General features: G+C 34.5%; 1 non-coding gene across 1 annotated transcript; it reads left to right on the top strand.

The window, feature by feature from the left end:
• Window positions 1-21,090: 21,090 nt before the first annotated feature.
• Window positions 21,091-21,209, top strand: LOC120588396 (5S ribosomal RNA). Its single transcript, XR_005649241.1, has one exon. It is a non-coding gene; the product is annotated as a 5S ribosomal RNA (ribosomal RNA).
• The last annotated feature ends 4,239 nt before the right edge of the window (window positions 21,210-25,448 follow it).

Raw genomic sequence — 25,448 nt, 5'->3', positions numbered from 1 at the left:
ACGGAACTTTGATGTATACCATCAGCTGTTGTTGTTATTAAATGTTAACACAAGACAGAAAAGAAGCTACTTTGAATATAACGCAGTACAGTTATTAGTGATATGTTAAATCTCTGCTACTCTCATGAGCTTTGGTGAAAGAGTAAGAAGTATTGCAACTGTAGCTGACTGGAAACTCCTTACAAAAAAGAAGCCTTGAGAAAAATTATGTAACCTCTTTTTGGTTTACCTTTAGTTGTAATTAAAATGGTATAATGTGGATGAAAAACTGGGATAGTAGAAGGATAAATAATAATAGTGTCAAGCATATTGCAATCCAATATCTAAGATCTATACTTGAGCAAGAATTGTAGGAAAATACTGGATTGAGAGAGAAACTCTGACTACAGCCCAGTGATTTCATATGTTGTAACTAGGGTGTAGTCCTGTTTCTTCCTAACAGACCACATGAAGACTGAAAGTGCTATTGGTAACTAATAGCTTCCCTGGTCCTGAAGAGTAAAGTATTAAGATGGTTAAAAGACTCTCAGATTCTTCCCCCACCTATTTTGAAAACACTTCGTTGGCTTTCCTTCAGTTATTTTCACTATCTGATATGGCTATGCTATGGTTAGAAAATCAGGATCAAGGATAGAAGTTAATGTTAAATAGGCTTTTCTTGATAATTACCTTTGTATAAAAGTCTAACTAAATAATTGGTCTTGGTATCATTTTTAAAAATTAATTCCCAATTTTATTTTAAAATAAAAGAAGCAGATTTCTACTCGAAACAGAAAACAAGTAGGAACTAGAAGTTTAAGCCTGCCCTGCTCCATCACTGGACTATAATCTTTGTCAGAGCAGGAAATATGTCTATCTTATTCACCATTGTATCTCTTAAAATTTTGATACTGGATATCAAAAATTTTCAATAGTATATAATCTTATTATATATACAAGTGAAATGAGTCACAAACTTCTGCTTTTATAAATCATTCTTTTATTAACTATGGTTTCCCATCGAATGAAGCCACTACGAATATTTTGACATAATAAACCTAAATTATGTGCACTCTTCTGAAAATATATGCACGTCATCACAGTCAGTTATAAATGATACTTTTAACTCAGCACTATTGATAGAAAAAGTGGACAAACATTTGAAATGAAAGCTTATTGTTAGAGTTAATATTATATCTACTTCTACTCACCAAATAAAATAAAAACCAATGTTGATGTGGAATTATTAAATGGCAGGTTTGGAAGGAAATGCACTCAGAGAGATCTTTCCCTTTGGTTCATGTAGGAATCCACCTAAGTCACCCCGGGGATGTACATCTATCTATTAAAAGCCTTCTGGAAACATTACCCAGTATTCCTCAGCTGCTGTTGTAGAGTCCTTCAAACTACCTTCATAAACCACAGAGTTTATCGAGCCTTCTTGAAATGTCTGTAGATCTACATTAGATGCAAAAAGTAGACTTTTCACAGTTTGAGTTCACAGTCATAATAAAACTGCATAAAAATTGTAAATGTATGTTTTATACAAAATATATGTGGCCACACATTCTGGTGAAAAGTCCAAAATCAACTTTCACTCTACTCTCATTGCCCGTGGGACTCAAAGGAAGTTACAACCTCTGGAAATTTTATTCTCCTCATCAAAATGATGATCATAATATACCCAGCCAATGGGATTAGTGTGAGGACAAAATGAGGTCATATAAGAAAAGGATTTAACACATGGCCTGTTATAGCTCAACAAAAAATTGGTAGTAATTATTTAAGAGTAATTTAAATTATTATTTTGGTATTATTTACTACTAATATTAATTGGTAATAGTAAATGTTAATTTGTTAATAACTTTTGTTACATCTCTCAGAAGTTATTCCTCTGAATATTTAAGTCTACTTTTATTTGTTTCATATTATCTGATGATTAGAAGAATTGGAAAGTGAAAACTTTCATGATCTTGAGGCAAAAGTTTAGAGAAAATACTAAACTAAATGATATCATGTAGAATTAGCAAGTGACAGTAGGCGGCCTTAACTTTCCTCTCAGGTTTCTTCCTTAATATAGGCCCCTGGCCTCTCTTAGAGCATTTAGATAACTTGCCATTATAAATTCTTTCTTTTTCTCTTTAAGATGGAGATCTTATCTCGGCCTCTTGCCAGGTTTACAACCCAAGAATGTCCTTCTCAAGGATTTGGGAGCCATCTCTTTGAAATGTGCTCATAAAAAAAGATAGGGCTCCAATCTCCCAGTTTCTGTGGGAGGGTAGGAACCTAAGTTTGATAAGCACTAATTAACAAACACAGATGACCTAATCAAATTGACCATCCTCTCCTCTGACATCCTTCAGGACTTTCCCACTAGCTTACCCGAGTGCTTAACAACTCTTCTGCCTGTTGTTTCAATAGAGTCAAGTTCAGTTTCTCTTTCCTATTCCTGTAGTCTTGATTCCTATTGCAATAGTCTTAAAGTCTTCCTTGCCTGTTTAAATCTGTGCAGTGTAATTTTTCTTTCGAAGTGCCCTGAAGAGCTTCTTTCAAACTATATTTTGCTGAGGTGCGATAAAACCAGTTTTAATGCTCTATTTGAGTAAAATCTGTTGGATTTTGTTATAAAATGTATTTCATTAAATGAAAAAATATTTCACCCATGAATGTTTGCATTATATAAAAATTTAAAAATCAAGACAGCAAAATCAAAAAAATGTAGGTGACAATAAGATATCCTAAGATTTTGGCATTATGAAAATTCATCCCATATGCTTTGTTTAAATTTTCAAACACACTCAAGCATTTGATATCCTGCAAAGCTACAACAAAGGATACCTGAAGTTTTTGATTCATTTTATTGACATGAAAGTATTTCACTTACAAAAATATTAATATGTACTATATCACATAGTACATATTAATATTTATAGGTAAATATCTATCTAGAAATCATTTTCTCTTCTTTGCTTTTTCATTAACAAAGTCAGTGCTCTCTTTCTTTGCCTGTTATTCTGCTTTTTGTTATATTTTCCCTTTAAATTAAAAGGTTAAAGTAGCAACTACAACCAAGATCCTTTAAATATATCATCAACACTTCACGTATAATATAGCTATTCTAACATATTACCCCAAATATGTTCATTCTCAATGTTTGACATAGATTGTAATGGAATTTATGTTTAATCCCCAAAATTTGTGAAACCAAAAAAAAAAAAAAATCCTCATATTTAGTCCTCATATACCAAATTTCCTGAGATTTAATATCAAATTAACAATTAAGACATATTTGCTGTGGGGCCAACAAAAACTCAGTTTTAGAAATTGCTATCAATAGATGAATGTCACTATCTTCCAAGTAGTTGAAAATCATTGTTTCCCCATGTGGATGTGACTGTGTTCCTCTGCTTACTGTAAATCAAGGATCCAAATTTATTTTAGACATTAATGGGTAGTCATGGTCCTTGGGTTACCGGCCATCAGGTGCCTGTATTGTGGAAGTTAGAGGCTCAGACCTTGGATCCCCCATGAAAGATTTGTGTGAAGGTCTGACGCTTGGAGAAGAAAGAGCAAAGAGTAGCAAACAGAAGTGATTTTAAGCAATGCAAGCAAAGTAAAGTACACTTGAAAGTTCAAGCGGGCAGCTCAATAAAAATTGAGTGTGCTGAGAAATTGGGGTGTTGACTTTTTGAGGACCATCGTTTCTTTGTTCTCTTTCTGCCCCTCGCATCTCGAATTGTGCAAATTTCCTGTTCCTCCCTGAGATGAGCCTACTCCTGGCCTGGGTATGCGCAGTGGGTGCCCGTAGATGGGAAGACATAAATAAGCCTGTCCTGTGGGAATTTAGAGGGTAGGCCCCTGCCCAGTTAACTAATTTTGCCGGTACTAGTCGAGCGCCCCCAGAGTAAGGTCATATAATGGTCATCTGCAGTTAACTGACAGGGATGGGGGGGAAAGGGGCACTCCGCAGGGGATGGGGGTGAAGAAGGCACTGGGAACCACAAATGGGTCTCTTTTCTGCCTGTCTCGCTTCTGACCTTGGGGAGGGGGTGGGGTAAGAGAGGCTCCAGAAGCCTGCCAAACACCTGATTGTATATATTCTTCTGCTGAGCTGGTCTCGGGGCCTTGTTAACCCTTCATTGTCCCTCTCCCTCTGGCTCATAACTACCCACCTACCCTGTCACTTCTCATGGGTCTCAGTTTCACTGTTTCATATTTGAGCCAGAAGCAGCCCCAATTGCTTTCCTCCCCTACCAAGAACTGAGACATTGATTAAGTCCCAACTCTCCTCTGGTAATCATTGTCAGAATCCATACTTTTTATCTTCTACATTTTATGGTTATTAGGGAGCAGGAGAGAGTTATCTGTTCTGCTCCCATTAACTTTTGATCCTTCAAATTTATTCACCGCGGAGACCTGATAAATCGTACTTATCTCTGAGATAGAGCCAGTCGCATTCGCACTGTGAAGCCACAACAAATGGACCTACACATCAAACACACACACATCATGTTCCATTCTTTCTCTATTGTCAACCTGATTACAGCTTTTTTAATGGAAAGGAAGAGAAAAACTCTAAAAGACATTGATAAAGTCACTAGGTTGGATGAAGCTATAGTTTTTGTTGTTACAGTTGTTTTTAATTAAGAGTAGAGAACAAGGTATTAATTATGCAAAGACCAAAGGGACCTCAATATACCTTAAATCTATAAATAAATATTTAAGCAGATTCCCTCTCTCTGACTCTTCAGCATATGCCAGTGTCTCCTTTAGCTCATAAGAGCCATCCCTCCCGCGGCTCCGGAGCACCTGAATCTCTGTGTGGTGATTAGGAGATTCCGTGCAGCCCCGGGCCTGACTCCAATCACTTTCTCCTTGAAAATTGCTGAACCTTGATGCAGTAGCACAGAGCAGAGCAGGCCTTGTGACTGGGGCTTAGTCCTCATTACAGCCCAGAGACTTTAGGAGATTGTTTGTGTGGCTGGAACATCTTCCTTGCGGGTGGTTAATTAGTGTTTCCCCAGGGCTTCTGCGCTGTGAATATTTAAGGGTAATCATCACCAGCTAACTGCATGGGGAGTGTATCTAAGCAATTTTACCAAGTCAACTGACAACAGCTTGAAGTAATATTAGCCCTGTTACATGAAGACAAGTGCACTCCACCCAACAACGATGGAGACTGGCACCACTCAATAAATCACGGCAGCATCCTTGAAAGCTTAGCATCGGTTCTGAGCCATTAATTTCAGTGAGGTCTTTTGACAGGATGTTTTGAGAGCATGGGAACATGCATTGAGAGTATGCTCCTTCTTGAGCTAAATTATAAAGAGCAAATTCTCCTAGCTACCAGCCTGGTAAAACATTTAAATCTTAGGATAATCAAATAAATCTCTTAACGTTTTTTCATCAAAGAGTATTATAACTCAGAATATAGAGAATAACTTTCCTTTAAATAAAAATATAATATAAATGTCTATCTAGACTCTACTTTCACAGCATTACCTGGAGTTTCAGAAACACTAAGCACTTGGATAGAACTAGACGTAAACATATCCTCTATTGGCCAAACACTAGATAACGTTACCAATATTGTCACTTGATGACAAAATAAGTTCATCCAGGAAACTAAAAGTGAAATGTAGATTGAATAAACTTATAAAAATTATATTAAGAATGTGTTAAGGATGAGAACAGATTTATAAGGGCAATGACCAATCAGAACCTTTTTTAAATTTTTAAATTTTTATTTTATATTTATTTTTCAGTTTGCGTTGACATTCAATATTCTTTTATATTAGTTTCAGGTGCACAACACAGTGCTTAGATAGTTATATAATTTACAAAGTAATCCCCCAATTAGTCAGTTATTAAAATATTATTGTCTATATTCCCTCTACTTCACATCCTTGTGACTATTTTGTAACTGCCAATTGGTACCTCTTAATCCCTTCACCTTTTTTACCCAGTCCCCTAACCCTCTTCTATCTGGCAACCATATCAGTTTGTTCTCTGTATCTATGAGTCTGTTTCTATTTGCTAGTTTATTTTGTTCTTCAGATTCCACATATAAGTGAGATTATATTGAATTTGTCTTTAGAGAAAGACTGACTTCACTTAGCATAATACCTTCCAGGTCCATCCATGTTATCACAAATGGTAAGATTTTGTTTGTTTGTTTGTTTGTTTGTTTTTATGACCAAATAATATTCCATTGTATATGTGTACCACAGCTTCTTTATCCATTCGTCTCTTGATGGGCACTTAGGTTGCTTCCATATCTTGGCTATTGTAAATAGTGCTGCAGTGAATATAGGGGTGCATATATCTTTTTGAATTAGTGTTTTGGATTTCTTCAGATAAATAACCAGAAGTGAAATTGCTGGAATCTTGCATTTGAGTCAGTGAAGCCATGAAACATCTTTCGTTCAAAAAACAGATGTCTTACTATCAACAGACATTCTAATAGGTGCTGGGATATAAAACATTTCAGAGAATATTGTAGGAGTGATACGTTATTCCAGGAAGTCCCATGACAACCTTCTTTATGAAATAGCCAGTTCTCATTTCATGAAAATATTAAAGGGTGACCACTCTCCATATCATGAACTGGATGGTAATTTTAGTGAAGAAGAAATGGATGTTTGTAAAGAAATGAGAGAAACAATATACAAATCTATCTATCTATCTATCTATCTATCTATCATCTACCATCTATCTATAAAAAAGGGATGAGGATATTAGCTTTAGAGATTTTAAAAAGTGCTAAGTACATATCAAAATAATTTACAAAAGTTTTCATTTAAGGGAAGGTCTGATGGCCCTGTATCTATTCAATTTAAATGATGTAAAACAGAAAAAGTCGAAAATCACATGATATCGCTTTTATGTGGTATATAAACCTAAAAGCAACAAATGAACAGGACAGAGATTCAGGGACATGGACAATGGACTAGTGGTTACCAGAGGGTAGGGGGTAGGGGAGGAGGGAAGAGGTAGACAGGTAAGTAAAAGGGGTCAAATATAAGGGGGTTGGGGGAGGGCAAAGTGGATAAAGGGGATCAAATATATGGTAGCTGAAGGAAACTGGACTCTGGGTGGTAATCAGACAATAGACTATATAGATGTCAAATTATAATGTACAACTGAAAATTATATAATTGTATTAACCAATGTTACCTCGATAAACTTAAAAAAAAAGACAATGCCCTTGAAAGAGAAAAAAGAGTAAAATAAAATAAAATAAATGATGTAAAACAACCACATTTCATATTTCAATTAATCGAAAAATAATTTAAATGTAAAACTCTTCTTTGAAATACTAGGTTCTGCAATTAAACAAAACTATTATCAGTTTCAAGTTTCAAACAAAAATAACAAATGTTAATATTCTAAGGCATCTTAAGAGTAGAAGACACTTTAACTTTAGTCTCATATTTTATAATATAAATGCAATGAAGCAAGACTGAAATGAAGGTGAGGCAAGTGATTGGACAAATCTAAGCAATATATAATAATTTAATGGTGAAAAGAGTATGACTTTGAAAGCTTTGTAGAATGAACACAGTACTAAGATGATTAAATGGCTTTGATGAATTTAAGATATCCATAGATATGATAAAATTAAGATTATGGGATCATATTAAGTCTTATTAAGTCTGTAAAATTCTTGTACATACTTACCCAAAAGTCATTTACAGGTTTTTTTCCCCCCAATTAAACAATACTTAAAAAATGCATTTCATTTTGCCATAATATTTTATATATATTAAATTAGTAGAATACAATTTAAATATAACAACTGTTTTGTTTCTTTAATAAAAACAGATTTAAAGTTGCTTTTTAACCTGTTACTATTTTGGTTTTTTTTCTTTTCAGAAAGAAAAATAGTTTTGAATTTGTCATTTGTTCTTCTAGATGCCAGATAAGAAAGTTTTCCTTCAGATTGTCAAAAAAAAAGCAACTTTGGAACACAAAAGATAAACATATTGCTTTACTTTGAATATTTTTGCAAAGACTTCCAAAACACTTTTTTTAATATAAAGAAATTTTAAATTAAGATAAATTCATATTTAGAAATCAATATTCACACACCCCTGATTCTCTGGCCTCCTGAGCATTTGAGGAGCTTCCAATATAATTGCTCAGGTGCTCATAATCTCTGAGATCTCCTCCATCTCCACCCATAATGCATAATGGGTACAACACATCTGGGACAAGTGAAGATTTGTGCATCGAATGCCTTTACTCATCTACATATTTCATAAATCTGCCTATTTTTCCAGAAATACATGACTAGTGACTTACATAACAATAGTGACAGCACTTCAGACTTTTCAATTCCTTGCAAATCTTATCACTACTAATTCTGAAAGATGTGAATGACCAAATATATGTAATGCTCATTCACTTTCATTTTGATTTTTGTTTTAATTCTATTAAATTTTCCTGTGACTTGGTAGTACCATTATAAGCTAGAGCTTTCACTTTAGGCAGATGAATTTATGCAGATATATTTGCTGAAGATGCATTTTATAACTCTGTAAATTGGACTGAGATATGTAAAAAATGTCAATAAAACTCAAAAATATCAATTTAATTGACAGTTTTATGTGACAGCTATTATTTTATTGCAGCATCAGTTGCTTGTGTCATTACATACTACTGAATAAGCTGGGGATACACTGATCTCCTTTCTTTATTATTCAAAATATTTAATGTAGAAATTTATACACTTTTAAGGAATAAACTATGAATTCATAAGAAGAAATATTTCTTATCCTTTCTTTTTTATTCTGGTTTCCAGAAACTGCAAAAATTTGCCTTTAATCACAGTTGAAGTAAATTTGGCTGCACTTTTAATAGAAACTGTTTTCTTACTAGAAATAAACTATTTTCAACTGTGAATTTCACGTAAATTTAATTTTTCACTTTGTTTTGAGTGAACAGATATAATTTAGCAGATTTCTTCCCAAAATGCAGTGATTTTAAGTACATTTCACCTCTTTCATGCTTTTTTAATTTTCTAGAATTTTTATTCCAATTATAACTTACTTATGCGTTTATTTATTCATCCCTGTAATTGAATTTTTGTTTGAAGCAAGATAATATCTTATCCTTTAGGTGGCCATATATCTCAATTTTCTGAGACAGTCCTGGGGTATATCTATTGTCCAGGCATCTATCCACATTAACGTTTTTTTCTAAATTTTATATTTTAAAAAATAATTATCGTTATTAATAGATGCATAAAATAAAGCAAGGTGGCTTATATTTCTTCCTAGTTCTAGCTCTTGCCATGATCTCACCTAGACGTTTGTGAGAAGCATGCACAGCAACATTGTGGTTAAGTCTAAAAGGTGATCAACTGAAATCATAATCCGCAATATTTTCTACATGCCATATAGCAAACAACAACCTTTCAAGGACAACATACTGAGCACTCACAAAAAAACAGAGTTTGCATTGAAACTCTTAACAGCTAAAGACAGCCAATACCTTCTGGTCTTCGATGGTAATAGAGAAAGTATTTGACATGGCTGCACCAGATGTCCACTGAGGGTCCTATCCAATTGTTTTGAGGCCCACACCACAGCCTGGAAGATGCATGAAGCTATCAGGTCATGAATAGGTGAGGTCAGAGGAAAGGTACAGGTTAGCTATACGTGCAACTAGCTTGTAACTAAAATGTGTGTAGGAACTAGATGCTGAGTAAGCCTGTCGTTGAGTATATAGAGTTGTGCTGTCCAACAGGTAGTCACTAGCCACGATTATTTAAACTTAAATGTATTAAAATTTAAATTAAAATAAAATTTAAAATTTAGTTTCTCAATCCTACTAGCCCCATTCCCAGTGCATAACAGCCACACTTGGCTAATGGGCTACAGTATTGAACAGTGTAAATATAGAACATTTCCATCATTTTTGCCCAAATTTCTATTGAACGAGGTTGATATAGTGTATTCTCTTTTGCTAGTTTTATAATTTATCGTATGTTTAAATCCACAAGTATTCACTTTACTTTTGGGTAAAAGCACTTGTATTTTGTAATAAACTCTATGACAGTAATAGACTCAATAAAATCGAAGTGCATTGTACTGAAAAGTTAAGAACTATATTTCTCTTTCTAAGGAAAGTTAATGAGTAACATGCAACTTTTACCAAAAGTTGTTGACATTTTTCACCCACCATAGGAGCCATGTAATGTTACTGACCATGAAAACAATAAGAAACAAATCTAGTGAAAAGCATTAATAATTAGTAGTTGCTGTTAAAATAATGTATCTGAAGACTATTTTAATATATGCAGCTGTAAAAATTGCATTTTCTATAACGTCATTGAGCATGTTTTCATTTAGCCCAAACAACTATGTGTCTAAACTAATGTAGTTCATTTTTAAGTTATCTTGTATTTCTACTAAAATTTAAGAATGGTTGGTTAATGCATTAGTTCCAATCACAGAAGAATTTCACAAATAGGTAATGATACCAGGGCCTGAATTAGGCAATCTGATGCATGTATCAGTAATTCACTCATTTTTATTGCTAAATAATGATGTATATACCACAATTGTTTATTAAGTCACCTATTGATGAATATTTGTGTTATTTCTCATGTTTAGACTTTATGAATTAAAATGTTCATGTACAAATCTTTTGTAGACATATGTTTTTATATCTCTTCCAATGTCATAGGGCAGATGTGTTATACCATTTTACACTCTCGCCATCAATGTATGAAAATTCCAGTTGCCCCACATCCATAACAGTATTTAGTGTTGGTATTCTAATGGATGTGAAGTGGTATCTCGTTGAGAATGATGATGTTAAGCACTTTTGCACTTATTGGCTACTTGTACATCTTCTTTGTAAAGTGTGTGTTCAAGTCCTCTGCCATTTTTAAGTTAGCTTATTCAAATTTTTTATTGTAGACTTAGAGAAGTTCTTTATACATTCTGAATATAAAACCTTTTATATTTATTTTTCTTCTAGAATATTTTGATGAAGAGAAATTTTTAATTGTGATGAAGCTCAATTTAATTTTTTTTCTTTCACGATTAGTTCTTTGTCTATCTTCTCCAAGAAAGTTTTGCCTACTCTGGGGTTGTGAATATATTACATTATGTTTTCTTCTAGGAGATTTATGATTCTAAATTTTACACTTAAGTCTAGGTCCATTGCAAATGATTATTTTATATAAAGAGTGACATAAGAATTTTCCATACAGATGTTTCGTTGTTCCAGCAGCATTTCTCAAAAAGACCTTTATTTCCCAATTGAAATCTCCTTTGCTTTTTTTGAAAGATTGATTGATCCTATATATGTGAGTCTATTTTGAAATCCTCTATTTTGATCCATTTACTTATTTATCTGTCTTGTATTCCAAAATCACACTATATTCTTTCTTCTAGCTTTATATTAAATCTGAAATTAAGCAGTGAAAGTCTTCTTCTTTAATTTGTAAGACTCGTTATTCTACATACTTTGCATCTCCGTATAAATTTAGAATAGCTTGTCTATTCAAAATAACCTACAGAATTTTATATATAAATTTAGGAGAAATAACAATATTGAACCATGCAATCCATAAATGGGATACATTTCTCCACCTCTTTAGAAACCAAATAGAGAATGTCGTACAATGAACATTGCTATATTTTTCCTTCTGCCTTTTTTTTTTTCCACTGAGAGATATAAAACCTCTGAGAACAATAACCCCTAACTCCTGGGTTAAATTCCAAGCTCTGCGACTTATTAGCTGTATCTATTTGAGAAAACTACTTAATCTTTCTGTGTTTTAGTTTTCATATCTGCAAAATGGGGATAATAAACTCTCATAAAGTTGTGAGAATTAAATGAGAGAATGCACATGAAGCTCTTAGAATATTATTTGACATAGATTAAGCCCACAGTAAATGTTACCTGTTATTCTTGCTAATATTTTTATTCTTACTGTTTGCTAACTAAATCCTCCTCTCAGCTTATAGGTGTGGCAACAGTTTAACTATCCTAAAGATATTTATTAATCTTAAACTTTACCAAAGAAGGTGTTCCTTAATACTGCAGTGATAACAGCTTAAGATCTGTTTTCCTTATGTCTTACTTTCTTAAAGGTGACTAAATAACTGTTTTCAACATGTCTTTAAGTACCTCTCACTGGAAAAGATAAAGATTATTATTTGAAATCATGATTCATACTGTCACACTCTTCAGTCATGGTGAAATAAAATACTCCTTTTGATGTATTAATGCAATAAAGCTAGGCATTTGCTAGGGCCTTATATCAGACCCAGCTGGATAATATTGCCTCTTGGAGGTCATGTAGCCTCAATGAGGCCCATTCAGCTTGTAATAAAATAATGTCTATTCTAATAGACAAAGGAGTTATAGATGCAAAAACATTGGGAAGATATGACGAACATCTGAAAAGGTGCCAAAACCAAAAATCCTGCCTTGAGTAAAGAGGAACCAGTGAATTTGTAAACACAGAAGTTGTCAACATTACTCCATACTGCTTTGTAAATTGTAAAACGCCTGTGATGAAGTTGTGCCAAAAGCAAGCATTTCAAAGTAACAGTTTACATTGTGTCTCTCCATGCATTGACTGTATTTACTGTATCATGCAAGTTAGTATCCCAGAAATACCAGTGGGCTAGATTCTCCCAGCTGTACATCTCTAAATAGCTCATATTTTTTTCTTGTCAAGGTACTTCAAGGAGAGCATTATAGAAAAAAGATCATTCAAATGAGTTGAATGATAGCACAACTACTAATGGATGCATGATGGAACTGAGAAATTTCTTCACATTTTCAGAAAAAATTAATTAATTTAGAATATCTCTTTTTTAAAAAAGCACTCTGAACATTCACTTGTTTTGTGGATGTATTAGAGTTCCTTTTTAACAGATTTATTTAAGGTAGGTGATTCCATACGAGAAAAGTCTAATATGCATTTCCCTATGTGTTTTAATCTCTTCATGTATAATCTTTAATGTGTTTAGTAGAAAGAAGACCAGCATAGGATGTCTGGAGTCTTATTCTCAGTGCTATTCTGCAGTATAAACTTGAAAAAGTAACTAGAACTTCTCTAAGCTCTTGTTGATTCATCTTTGCAATAGGAGTAATAAAGCCTTCCTCAGCATCTTCATATAGTAATCATGAGTTTTGGCTAAAAAATACAGATGTGTGAAAAGTAAGAAATGCAGGTATAGAAAACATTTCATTTCTTGCACCTGGAAGTAGGCTTCACACCTAGACCATTGCATGGCACATGGTAGCATCTCAACGAATATTTGCTGATAGGTAATTTACTACTAAGACTTGAGAAAAATGAAGCGAAGTTACATCTATGTTATGCTATCTGATATTTTAGCAAAGTCAATGGAACAGCGGGGCAATTATTTAAATAATGAAGGCCTAAAAGTGAACTATTATCCACAAAAGAAGTTTTCTATTTTGGGATCCATTTTCTGCATGGATTTCATTTGCAATAACTTGACAAGCCACTTGACTTTTTCCAGTGACTGTAAGATCAATATAACTGAGACTCAAACAATGAGAAATTGGGTAAGATAAAAAAGGCCAGAATTAGTCTATCTCAAGGGACTATAGAATCAGTAAACAAACAAAGAAGCAAGACTGTGATCAGTCATTCTAGTGTCAGATGCATGAAAACATAAAGGAAGAAGGAGAATTAGGAGATCAATTCACAGACAGAGGGGCAAAAGGCAGTTAGTTGAGTACCTTTAACAAATATTCCAAAATACAGTAAAAACTAGCCAGAATATCTGCCAAGTAGGGTAGGTAGCTGGTGATTTCATTATAGGCTCCCCTAGCTGTGATCACTCAAGTAGATGGCAGCAATAGAATAAAAATGGAAAGTGGTAACCAGATGTCCTGGCCAGGAAATATAATTTCTGTAAGAACTGGGGACAGACAGGAGCCAAGTGACTGAAGAAGTGAGAGTATGCCAGAAGTAAGTCACTAAATGAGGCCCAAGGTAGCAACCTACATGAGGAAAGTAGGAACAAACGGAACTGAACTGACTCAAACTGAACTGGCCGATGCACCACTGCCAAGACCACCTTATTATATCCTTTTAATGCAGGCCAGGGTAGAGCCTTGGGCCAAGAAGAAGCAAGGACCACAGAGGAGAGTTAGTGAGCCTACAGGCTGAGAATAGTAGGCCACAACATAGTCTTTCCCAAATAATTTTAAAAAGAACTTGTACAAAAGGCTGGTTACTATCATGATAGAATAATGAGTCCAGAACAGGAAAATAATCATGAGCTTTCTCTCGAATACAGGAGAGAAAAAAATCAAGAATAAATGTCTCCTAATAAGGAAATTTAGAAATTTCTCATTCATTTTTCTAAACTTTATTCTAAAATAATAATAATAATAAGTTTACTAGAATCTAGTAATGACATCTATATTTTCAGATACTGAAAGCATAAATTAATCAATAGCATGTTAATTGACTATCACAGAAATGTATTTTTATTCATTTATCCAGTGGACATTAACATCTTTGGAGAGTCACTTTAGTCTGATGACTAAGAATACAGGTTCTGGAACCAAATTGCCTGGACTCCAACACCAGCTCTACTTACCAAATATGAACTCGGAACAAGTTATATAACCTCTTCACGCCTTGGTTTTCTCATCTGTAAAGTGGGGATAATAATAAGTCTTGCCTCAATAATGTTATTATATTGTTATTGTTATAACAATATAATTATATATAAATAATAATATAAATATACAATATGTTATATAATGTATGTTATTATTATATGTATAATATGTAAAAGGTACTTAGAGTCTGGCACATAGCAGACATTTTACATGTTGGCTATCATTGTTATTATGTGATAACATAATAAATATTCAATAAATATTTATTGAGTCTCCAAAAGGCTAAATGCCACAGGCAAGATTCTCTGGAGACAGATACTGAGACAGTGTCTGGTGTGTCAGATATTTACTAGGACTCGACATAGCTGGAAAGAAGGAGGAAGAAACAGAATTGGGTGGAGGAAGAAGCTGAACTTTAGTGCAGGCCCAGCAAAGCCTTGGCCAGTGTCACCGGGCGTTCCGAAGTGTACACAACCCATGAACATTGTTTCACCATGAGCTGAAATCATCATACATTTATGCCCCAACTGTGACCAGTCAATAAATGGGGAAACAGTCCTTAATTAAAGAGAGATCTTGACAGTATATTTGTGTGCCAGGTATAGAAAACATTTCATTTTTTCATAAACATTTCATGATTATGATTGAGAAGGATGGTGTTTCCCAGGCTTGTCTGTATATAAAATTCTCCTGGAATCTTTGTTTAATTCTTTGACACTAACCCAAACCACTGAGTTGGAATCTCTAGAGAAGGAACAGAAACCTACACTTTAGCCACCCCCCAAACATGCTAATGATTCTTATGATCAGTCACATTTGAGAACTACTCCTGTAGTGAAAACATAATGGTAAAACATAAAACAAGTGGATAGAGTCTTGGTTCTGTCCCTGGATGACGTGGTAACCTGAGGCACAGCTCCGTCCTTATGATTATGGAACCAAAGGCAAAAGAATAAATGGAGGCCTGTACCACATGTCTAAATATTTAAAATTATAATTCAAATTTACAAGTTATCAAATAAAAAATTGCTTACCCTATTCCACTTTGACAGAAACACATTATAACAACCCAGAAGGCCAAGTCCAAATTTAGATTCTCAGACTCCTCAGATTTCCCTCTGGTGCATGGAGATATGGGGAAGATTGACTTCTGGACCCCAGCCCATTGGCCCCTTCTCATCTCATTCTCAGTTCCTGTCCAATGTGAGGGGCCTCAAGGCACAGGTATGGACTCCTGTCTCATGTCTAAGTTCAGTTCACCTTCTTTGAAAACAGCCGTCCTTGGCCGCACCTGGCATGGGGTGCAAACACCAGCTGTCCTGTCTGCCCTGAGGAGGAAAGAGCCAGGAAAGAAGGCCCAAGCTGGCCTTGAGAGTGAGCTTATGGCTATACAGGCAAGAAATTTCAGAGTCCCTGGAAGAGAAAAGGATGGGGGATGGGCACAGACTCTTCTAACCTAGAAGATTCCTCACCCCTTGGGAAGGACATAGCCAGATGAAGGCCAGACTGGAGCCCATAACAGGCACATCTCTTGTCCATGTCCCAGGAAGTACTGTTGTGGTCAATAGGTCAATCAGTTTGACTCTCATTTCTTCAAAATAAAGTGGATCTTATAATGTCTTTTCACAAGATGGTTTGTGGGCCTAAGATAGGGTGGTATTTCTGAGAGCACTATCTAAGTTTATGGTATTTACAGTGTTTAGTGTTAGTTGTTGTTATCATGGTCCAGGTATAGAGGAAAAAGATCAGGAAGTCCCTCTATAGAAGTTGAAATGTAATCTAAATGTGTACGGGATAGCATTTCAGGCCAAAGGAATGGAGATGGGAAATTACTGTGTGTTCTACAAACAGGGAGCCCAAACTGCCTGACTTGGAGAGCTTTTGCTCAAGGTAGTGTTATTTATGACAAGAAAGGTAGACTGGGTCGGGATTGAGGTAAGGGAGAGTGGGAGACTGGGCGTGTTAGGGGAGAGTGGTTGAATATCAATCTTAGAAATTTTACCAAACTCTAACTAAATTAAGACTGCCTTTATATTTTCAGTTTCTGATTTTATGTGCACACACACATATCAAATGTAAAGTTAATTATTTTAAACACCACTATAAACTTTCTCAACATTTTACATAAGTATTTCTTAAGACTATAGACAGCGATGAATCTTTTGTTACATATTTTTCTCTTCCTCCTTTTCTTTTTCTGTTTTGTGACCCTAAGTTCAGCTCTAAAGATAAGAGATGTATGAACTTAGATCAGTTATTTTACAACTCTGAGCCTTAATTTCCTCTTTCATAAAATGAAGATAATCAGGTCTACATACATATTTCATGAAGCTATATTATTATTCCCATTTTTTCTTCATTTAGGTACATTTTCTACTGCCAGTTATCTTCACTTTTCTCATTCTGTCACTTTCCTACCTTCTTGATGAAAATTGCATTTATGTTTTTGTTTTCTTATTCTTCTCAAATTCTTGGAGGAAAATGTAAATATGAAAAGATGAAAAAAATGTTTTTTTTTAAAGGTTTATAAATGAATACTGGGCGAGAGGTTATGGAGTGGGAGGCCATTGTGATGGCAAAGAAATTCAGTCAGAGATACAACTGGTCTAACAATGAGTCTGGGGGTGTATAACATGAGCCATATTTGCAATGAAGTTTTAGTTACGATATAATTACAAATCATAGTCTTGAATCAAATTGATATAATGTCAAAATAGTGCTTTGAATATCTGGCAAAATAGGCTGTATGGAAGCAATGTCTATCTATCTCAAATTAACTTTTTCAGTACTTAATCTTTACTGCTTTTCTGCCATTAACACTTTTCACCTTTCTCTAGTTTATAAACTAGTGACTCTCTGTTTGCCACATCATTCCTATGTGACCGTCTGCCCTTGAAAGGCAAATTTATGTTTTAGTTATCCTTGTAAATTCCAACACTTAACACTCTACCGTGTAAGTAACACAAATAACACTACACAAATTAAATGTCGAAGAAAGCCTTGGATAATTCTTTCCACTCTACCCCACCCTCCCACCCCGCAGAAAAATTAAGGCGTACGAAATGCCAACTTATTTTCAAACACTATGCTATATAATGATAATACAACGGAAAATGCAATGGTTATAATAGAAGGAAATAGAGGGGGAAAAGCACCTAATCTAGACTGGGGAGAGCTGCAGGGAGAAAGCTCTTTATCTGATTCTAACTGATGCCAAAGCATCTGGATATGTAGAGGACTGGAGGATGTTATAGAAGTAGCAGGAACAAAGCCCAGAAAGGAAAAGGAGTTTGACGATCCTTATTTCTTAACTCTCAGTTCAGTGTTGCAAAAATGTAAAATATAATTCTAGAGCAGCAGGAAATGAGGCTGAAAAAAAAGACAATTTCCCCATTTCAGAGAATGTTATACAGAATGTCTCTTGATCAAAGCAAAAGGTTTCTTAAAAGGGGGATGGTGGCTTTGGAATGACATTATCAATTTCAGGAAACTGGTGACCTAAATTATTCACAAGTGAGGCCAATTGTCTCATGGGTCTGTGTCTCACCCTTCTGTGGGGGATTATCTCCTTCCCTCTTGGGCTTTCATTGATCTTATTCTCATGCAACACTGAAATTTGAAGACTTTCAGAATCCTCATTCACAGCTCTGCTTATGGCTCAGTGAACCTTTCTCACTTTATCAGTTATATAAAGCCTTGTCTTACCATACACCCTGCTCATTCATTCAATGAATATTGGGTAGCTGTTAAATAACAACAAAAACAACAACAATAATAATTGGTATGGTTTCTCTTTTTCTGACTTGATTCAGTGATAGATGAATAAGGGCTATTTAACCCCTCTGTTCTACTTTGACTGGTCCTTCTGGAAGCAGCTGTATTCCTCCAAATTTCTTTGCACGTACTCTCACTTCATGATACCATCTTCTGCCAAACGACCCTCCTCATAGTTCTAGTTCCCTTTAGTACCCCTGGCTTCTGGACTGTGAGAATGTTACCCTTTCATGCTTTCTCTTCATCCCTGGGAGGGTAGCAACTTTCTATTTTGTTAATCTCTGAATTTTCTCACCATCCCCTATGAGGTTTTTCAGCTCATTCATCACACATCATTAATTCTTAATATTAAATTTCATGTGTTTTCAATATCTAATGTGGCCCTGTTTTCTTAACTGAACCCATACTGATACAGGCAGTAAAAGTATAGTTTAGACACTCAATCATGAGATTCAGGCTGGGTCAGAAAGAGAGAAACAAAAAGAGATCTATCTGATGATAATAACTTACAGAAATCACAATAATAACAATCTTCATGGGGTCAAATTACGGCACCTGAGGAATAAATAAACTACTGACAATAGAAAGTTTCAATAAGAAAGTGAAATAGTTGAAGTTTTGTTTTAGAATGATAAAATAAAATTTAATATATTTTCTTTTAAACTTATTTAAGGACATTTTATTTTGAAGTGAGGAAATCAACTCAAGCAGAGCAAATAGGAATAAAATTGCCTCTTTGCAAATTCAATTTTAAATGAAGATTAAAATTGTTATTTTCCAGCTTTATCAAATTGCCATTTAAAACATATTGAAAAGGAAACTGCTACCTGCTCTTACCAGATGTTCTGCAAATATTCAGCATTACTTGATACGTATTAAGTCACTGTGCAAAAGCAGCACAGGAACTCAAACATATTTCTCTTGCCAATTTTTTTTTAATTAAAAGCAAATTTTGTCTATCAAGATTACTATGATTATTTTTAATTAACTTTCTGAAGATTTAAAAATTATCCATTTTGTTTTTAAATTCATTATAAGATATCACTAGATACTGATAATAAATTATAAAATTAGAACTATAGATGTCCTGATTTTCTCATTCTTTAAAAGACTTGTAACAATTCTGCATCGATTGACAGGTGATACAGTAATGCTAGTTATTTTGTTTAAAAAAAAATCTATTTCTGAGTTTATTGAAGTGTCTGACCAACTGCATTTTATTTATTTATCTTTATTGACCTCTTTGTCAGTATTAGATAAAGTAGATGACCTGCTTTTCACTGATCTTGCAGAGTACCACACTCTCTTGGTTTTTGCCCTAACTTTAATTTTAATTTTTCAATTAGAGTTAACATTCGATATTATTTTATATTGGTTTCAAGTGTACAGCATTGTGGTTTGACATTTATATAATTTATAATGTGATCCCCTTGATAAGTCTAGTATCCACCTGGCACTATACATAGTTGTTACAATATTATTGATTATATTCCCTATGCTGTATTCCACATCCCCTAACTTTTACTTTCTAGCTCTTTCTCTTTTTCCAAACTCATTCATATTGAAGTGTCCCAAGGTTCAGCCTTTAAACCTTTTCTCTCTCCTATTTATATTCATTCTCTAGAAGATCCCTTTCGTGCTATGGCTTCACATACTATCTATATATCCTCATCATCCCAAAGCACATCTCAATCCCATGCCTCCCTTCTGCACATCACACTCATATACCCGGCTGCCTAGCTGACATCTCTACTTACATGTCTAACTGACATCTGAAGTTGAACATGTCTAGAATGGAGTTCCCACATTTGCTTATCTACAGGCTATCTTACCTCTCTTAATAACAACAACTTTTTCCTTCCAGTCTCTCAGCCCCAAAACCTCAATCACCCTTGACTCTTCTCTTTTCTTCGTATTTCACATCTAATCCATCAACATATTTCACTAGCTCTATCTTAAAAATATATCCAAAATTTTACTAATCCTAGTACCTCAACCAAGGTGAGTCCCCAGAAGGCACACACAGTTCATTCATTTAAGAATGAAAAAAGTAATAGCTTTCTGTAATGTGTGTGTTTTACTGTTGCAAATAACTATTGTTTGAACAAAAATACTTATTAAGTTGCTTGTGACAAACTACTTAATGAACAGCACTATTAAGTGTTTCTTCAGGTCTAGAAACACTAAAAAAAATTACTTAGACACTGTGAGCTCTATGAAACTAAAAAGTTTGAGAACATCTGTTCTAGGCATTCTACCACCTTAGAGCTTTTACATTTTCTTTTCTCTGCCTGGAAAACTCTTCCAGACACCTGTATTGCTAACTTCATCACCTCCTTTAAGTCTGTTTGGATGTCACCTTCACAAGAGGCTGACTCTCTCCACCCTATGTAAATGACAATCAGCCCACTATCTCTATCCTGGTACTTCTGATCTTATTAACCTCATTCTATTTTTGCCTCATATTATACTTCACCTCAAGTGAACTTACAATTATTTTTTAGATTTATTGTTATTCTTACTAGAATATAAGAAAAAAATGAGTATGTTTTGATTCTTGATATATTTCAAATGCCTAGAGATGCCTGGCCCATACTATATAATAAATGGTAGTGGAAGGAACAGATTTATTTCAAGATCTACAAATGTGATTATTAAAAGGCGAGAAAATAATAGAAAAGATCTGTTTGCTTAAAATACTTAGTCTACAGCCATACCACCCTGAACATGCCCAATCTCATCTGATCTTGGAAGCTAAGCAGGGTCAGACCTGGTTAGTACTTGGATGGGAGACCACCTAGGAACACCAGGTGCTGTAGACATTAAAAAATACTTACTCAAAATTTTATGGCAGTTCTTTGAATGCCAGGCTAAGGAGTCTCATCTACACAATCATTAAATGAACTATATCTTCCTTTAAAAAGAAATCAAAAAGAAAAATTCTTGTGTTCTACTAGTTTTATTATCCAGAATGGTAAAGATGATGGAAAAATTGTAGAAAAGGTACTAAGATTAAAGATATTAAATGAAAATACTGCCAATATTGTAAGAGTTTTCTTAAGCACAATTACTCACTAGACGTACTTATTGATCATCAATAATGTGAAAGCTGCAGGATTAAAAAATGTGAAATATAAAAACCCCAGGCCCTGATCTCGAAAAGTGCATAATTGTGCATATAAGTAGCTGCTAATTTGGATGGGAAAGTTCTTAGTGCCTTGAGACCAATATAGACAGAGTGTAATGGGGATTAACAAGACAGAGGAAAAAAGAATTTGAAAAATTTCAAGGAGAATTTAAGCAAGGTTTTAAACAATGTTTATAATTTAGAATTGCACAGATTGTGGGGTGGGAAGGGATATGGACCTTGTAGGCAAAGAAGAGGAGAAATATTTTTAAAGAAATTATAAGACTAAAATAAGTCTTGGTTAGCCAGTAATAAAGCCAGTTAGATTTATATAATAACAATCTCTAACCATCAATATGTAAATCTTTCACTTACTTAAAGGACCATTTTGAATCACTTGATGATGTTCTCTTTTATCAGTACTTGTGCCAGTCTTTGACTTGTTTGCCCTCAGATTCACTCCTTGCCTCTCTCCTGTTCTGTCTGTAAAGCAGAAGGGCAGACCAAGCAGGTTTAATTGTCAGACTCCTATGTCGGATTTGGCCATTAAGGGATATTGGCAGGAAAATAGAGAGTAGGAGAAAGTGAGAAACCAGGGTATTCTCCATTCTCTCTCTACCTTGGGCACTATCTCTGGTAGCAGTCGTGTTCCTTCTTTTGGCTTTAGTGTTTCTGGCCCCCTTAGATGGGCCTACGTGTTTCCAGCTCCCACCAGGTAATCCTATCCCTGTCTCTGTTAGTACTTGGTCTCTCTATTCTAGGCTTATAAAGAATTTCCTAATTTTAATCCCTGTGTTGCCTCACTACCGCATTTAGATTTGCAACTCTTCTATCACCTATGAAATCATTTTTTTGTTGTTTTAAATTCTCTCTGTTGCAAATAATTGAAGTGGTTTCTAATTTCCTGGTTAGATCCTGACCCTGACTTATTTAATAATTGTTATTTTAGCATCTGTTATGGGTTTAACTGTGTCCACCCACCCCCAAATTCATATGTTGAAGTACTAACCAGCAGAACATCAGAATGTGACAGTATTTGGAGACAGGATTTTAAAAGAGGTAATTAGGTACAATTAAGTCATATAGGTGTGGCCTAATTCAATATGACTGGTGTCCTTCTAAGAAGAGAAATTAGGACACAGACAGACACACACAGAGGGAAATCCTTGTGAAGACAAGGAGAACATGGTCCTCTACAGGCCAAAGAGAAAGGCCTCAGAGGAAATAACCTTGCGGACACCTTGATATAAGACTTCTGACCTGCAGAACTGTGAGAAAATAAATTTCTGTTGTTTAAGCCACCCAGTCTGTGGTACTTTGTTATGGCAGCCCAAGAAAATATAGTATCTCTATAGATATTCTATTTTCTAAACTTATAGCTATGATTTCTTTACAAGTTCTTCATCCCTCTCAATTTTTAAAATTCAATTTGAAAGCACAGTATCCTTGAGGGTCTACCTTTTGCAGAATGTAAAAGCAGATTATTTGATAGATTTACTGGTATTTATGTGCAATCAAGAATCATGTTCCTTTATTTAGTCATGAGCCCATATTCCATATTTTATTTCTTATCGATTGTAATGTGTGTGGTTTTCAGCTGAATTCACATAATAAGGCTGTGTATCTGTTTATTCTTATCCTAAAACAACTATATGAAGATATATAGTGACCATTACTACAAACCCAGGAGGATGTCCAATGGCATATATAACCAATCTTGAACTAGGATAATCAATTAAGGAATAATAATAATTTTCACCTAGAGTCTATCATTCTGCTCTTTTATACATACACATCATGAACCTTCTGTGGGATTTATAAGCATGGCTTAGCTCATAAAAACTGCATATTATGAGGATATTAACGATAGAGTACCATTAAGTATCTGAAAACATGTCTAACTTTTTAGTGTTAGCAAAGTGTATTATCTGCATTCTAATTTAATCAGAATTATTCTATACATAACCTGTTGAATGTGTGGTATTCTGTAAGGCATACTATTTTATGGCCATTGAAAAGCCATGGCCTCTCCTTTGTTGAGGGCGTCTGCTTATGCACACCCAGGAGAAGTGTAGTAGAAAGAGAAAAATGACAGAAGTGGTTAGCTTTTCATTGTTCTTATTCTGTGGACATATACCCAAACTGAAAGAAGACATTTGGAATATTTGAGTTGGAAGAGGAGATAACTAAGATAAAAATGGACAAGAAAAATAGCACAAAAAACAGAGGAAAGCCAATCACTTCTCCCATCCCAGTTATACCCAGTCTTAGCCATTTATTCTCATATTATAATTTGTAATGAGTTTACCTCTGTTTATTCAGTTTTTGTCTGATTTACCCACTAGGCCCTCATAAGGACAAGGATTGTGTCAGTCTTGTTCACAATTGTCTCCCAGAAGCTATGCCAGCAACTACAAAATAGTTGATTCTTGGTAAATACTTCCTGAACAAATGAGGGAAAGGAACAGGAGAAAAGCAAAAGTATAGGCTATTATTCCTATCCGCAAGGCACTACTAGGACTATGAAACACCTATAGTAATCTTCTTTCCTCAGTATCTTACACTGAAATCAGAAAAAAAGAGAATAATGGATACTAAAAAGGAATTGATAGTGCTGAATGAGAAGCCATTGCATGCCTCAAAAGTTCAAAGGAAGAAAAGTAAAGGGTACTTACTGATAGGTAGAATTACCGAAGATATTTAGAAATAACCAAAAAAAGAGAAAAGAAATAAGTCACAGAAGGACAAATACTGCATGATTCCACTTACATGAGGTATTAAATATAGTCAAACTCATAGAAGCCAAAAGTAAATAAATAAATAGAATGGTTGTTGCCAGGAACGGGGGTGGGGAGAGGAAATGAGGAGTTGCTAATCTACATCTATAAAATTTCAGTTATGCAAGATGAATAACTTCTTGTGATCTAAGGTACAACATCGTGCCTATAGATAACCATATTGTATTATATATTTAAATGTCTGTTATGAAAGTAGCTCTCATGTTATGTTCTTACCACAATTTAAAAAAAAAATAGGAAAAGGAAAACACTATAATTCTTCATCAGCGTCAACCTCAGAATGTTTTCCATACTGAAAATCATCATTCTCTCTAATATGTTATTTCACGTAAAAGCCTGGCTGTCACAGTGAAAGTTACACTTTCAACACTCTCTGTGAAGCTAGGGGTCAGCAGGAAATCTACTAGGCACTTCAGTGATGACCCTCTAGGATATCACTGAATTCCTGGCTTCTCTAGGTCTATTAGCTCATCTGATGAAAAGAAGGACTCTCGTGGCACCAGGTGCTCTGAAGTATGTTACTCCTGTCCCCTAGGGCTGACTAGAGTGCCCATCTGCCTTTGTTTTCAACAACTGCAAAGAAGCCCAGCATGTAGGGAATGAAATATATACTGGGTAAGGGGGACTGTCAATTCTGAAAATGCTTATCAGTTTGTACAACTACCTCTAAGAGTCTGAAGTAATTTTTATGATGCATTGTGGCAAAATACTCCCAGCTTAAGTCTATAAACATTTGATAATTTCCTACAGAATATAACTGAGTATCATTTATGACGATCATTTTCTGGTTTTACTTACCTTTTTAGATGATTATCACAGACATTTTCGGTCCTGGTGGCTGTTTTTTACTAGATATTTAGTTTATAAAAACAGGGCTATAAGTATGTCACCTAGTATTGAGATTACTTATTATTAAAAACATTTCAGTACATAAGTATTAAAATATTAAATATACAATGAATTAAGCATGTATATTTCTGTATAATATATGTGACTGTCTATATAACAATAACTTTTGGGAGGACACCATTAACTCATTTCATCATTTCAAATCATACTTAATCACTTGGCCAATTCATTTCATTCTAAACAGAGCAAGGTTACACATGAAGAAATATATAGTTCCACTTGAAATT

This window comes from Pteropus medius, unplaced genomic scaffold (genome assembly GCF_902729225.1).
Source record: "Pteropus medius unplaced genomic scaffold, Ma_sr-lr_union100, whole genome shotgun sequence".
Classification (NCBI taxonomy): Eukaryota; Metazoa; Chordata; class Mammalia; order Chiroptera; family Pteropodidae; genus Pteropus; species Pteropus medius.
Note: the sequence above shows the minus strand (reverse complement) of the source record. Positions and strands in the feature narration are given on the sequence as shown.